The sequence below is a fragment of the Pristiophorus japonicus genome, unplaced genomic scaffold, assembly GCF_044704955.1.
Source record: "Pristiophorus japonicus isolate sPriJap1 unplaced genomic scaffold, sPriJap1.hap1 HAP1_SCAFFOLD_1475, whole genome shotgun sequence".
NCBI classification, from domain to species: domain Eukaryota; kingdom Metazoa; phylum Chordata; class Chondrichthyes; family Pristiophoridae; genus Pristiophorus; species Pristiophorus japonicus.
In genome coordinates, this window is record NW_027251150.1 from 35,001 (window position 1) to 37,500 (window position 2,500).

A 2,500-nucleotide genomic window follows, 5' to 3' on the forward strand; every position below is an offset into this window, starting at 1 on the left:
AAATCCCCGCAGAAGGGGCATTTTCATTTCTTCATCGGGACTTCCGGCAATTTCCAAGGTTCAACTCATTAACGTTGTTCGCAGACACTTGCCAGAAAATGCAAGTGGCCACTTTGCCGGGCCGACTCGCTTGCCCAAGCGGGAAACCATCAACCGCAGGCCCGGTAAGGCGGCCGAATCTGACCTCATAGACTTCCACACAACGGGACTTTTGACTTTCCCGGCCGCGGGTGGCCTCCACCCGGCCTCAGCCATCAGCCCTGCCTGCCTCCAGCCGCCTTCTGGTTAATGAGTTATCCAGCCTGGCACTTCGGTTGCGCCAGCGAGACCAAGTCTCGGCTTTGGTTAATGATTTGAGCCGAACCGACCTGCCCCCCGCCACCGCGGGCTGAACTCGGGCAGGTCTGCCGATTTCCCGACTCCTTTCGGGGCCTAATCGGGTCGCGCGAGCCGCCTGGCGCGATCGGGGCCCATGCCCCGGCCTCTGCCAGGCCTCGGGCAGCCGCTTTTGAAGCCCGACCAAAAACCCGAAAAATGGGCAAAAAGGGAATAAATTCCCGCCCAAAAAGGGTGAATAGTCGGTTGGGCGGCAGCCCTGGTCGGTCTCTGCAGACCTGGAGGCTCGAGACGTTTGTTTGGAAAACTCACCAAGTCTCGATTCTGCCACCTCCTACCTCTGTGCAGATACCCCGCCAACCCCCAAGGACAGAAATGACAAGTGTCAAGTTGGCGGGGCGTCGGGCCACCTGCTGCCGGCCATGAGCATCCAAATCCCCGCAAAAGGGGCATTTTCATTTCTTCATCGGGACTTCCGACAATTGCCGAGGTTCAACTCATTAACGTTGTTCGCAGACACTTGCCAGAAAATGCAAGTGGCCACTTTGCCGGGCCGACTCGCTTGCCCAAGCGGGAAACCATCAACCGAAGGCCCGGTAAGGCGGCCGAATCTGACCTCATAGACTTCCACACAACGGGACTTTTGACTTTCCCGGCCGCGGGTGGCCTCCACCCGGCCTCAGCCATCAGCCCTGCCTGCCTCCAGCCGCCTTCTGGTTAATGAGTTATCCAGCCTGGCACTTCGGTTGCGCCAGCGAGACCAAGTCTCGGCTTTGGTTAATGATTTGAGCCGAACCGACCTGCCCCCCGCCCCCGCGGGCTGAAGTCGGGCAGGTCTGCCGATTTCCCGACTCCTTTCGGGGCCTAATCGGGTCGCGCGTGCCGCCTGGCGCGATCGGGGCCCATGCCCCGGCCTCTGCCAGGCCTCGGGCAGCCGCTTTTGAAGCCCGACCAAAAACCCGAAAAATGGGCAAAAAGGGAATAAATTCCCGCCCAAAAAGGGTGAATAGTCGGTTGGGCGGCAGCCCTGGTCGGTCTCTGCAGACCTGGAGGCTCGAGACGTTTGTTTGGAAAACTCACCAAGTCTCGATTCTGCCACCTCCTACCTCTGTGCAGATACCCCGCCAACCCCCAAGGACAGAAATGACAAGTGTCAAGTTGGCGGGGCGTCGGGCCACCTGCTGCCGGCCATGAGCATCCAAATCCCCGCAAAAGGGGCATTTTCATTTCTTCCTCGGGACTTCCGACAATTGCCGAGGTTCAACTCATTAACGTTGTTCGCAGACACTTGCCAGAAAATGCAAGTGGCCACTTTGCCGGGCCGACTCGCTTGCCCAAGCGGGAAACCATCAACCGAAGGCCCGGTAAGGCGGCCGAATCTGACCTCATAGACTTCCACACAACGGGACTTTTGACTTTCCCGGCCGCGGGTGGCCTCCACCCGGCCTCAGCCATCAGCCCTGCCTGCCTCCAGCCGCCTTCTGGTTAATGAGTTATCCAGCCTGGCACTTCGGTTGCGCCAGCGAGACCAAGTCTCGGCTTTGGTTAATGATTTGAGCCGAACCGACCTGCCCCCCGCCCCCGCGGGCTGAACTCGGGCAGGTCTGCCGATTTCCCGACTCCTTTCGGGGCCTAATCGCGTCGCGCGAGCCGCCTGGCGCGATCGGGGACCATGCCCCGGCCTCTGCCAGGCCTCGGGCAGCCGCTTTTGAAGCCCGACCAAAAACCCGAAAAATGGGCAAAAAGGGAATAAATTCCCGCCCAAAAAGGGTGAATAGTCGGTTGGGCGGCAGCCCTGGTCGGTCTCTGCAGACCTGGAGGCTCGAGACGTTTGTTTGGAAAACTCACCAAGTCTCGATTCTGCCACCTCCTACCTCTGTGCAGATACCCCGCCAACCCCCAAGGACAGAAATGACAAGTGTCAAGTTGGCGGGGCGTCGGGCCACCTGCTGCCGGCCATGAGCATCCAAATCCCCGCAAAAGGGGCATTTTCATTTCTTCATCGGGACTTCCGACAATTGCCGAGGTTCAACTCATTAACGTTGTTCGCAGACACTTGCCAGAAAATGCAAGTGGCCACTTTGCCGGGCCGACTCGCTTGCCCAAGCGGGAAACCATCAACCGCAGGCCCGGTAAGGCGGCCGAATCTGACCTCATAGACTTC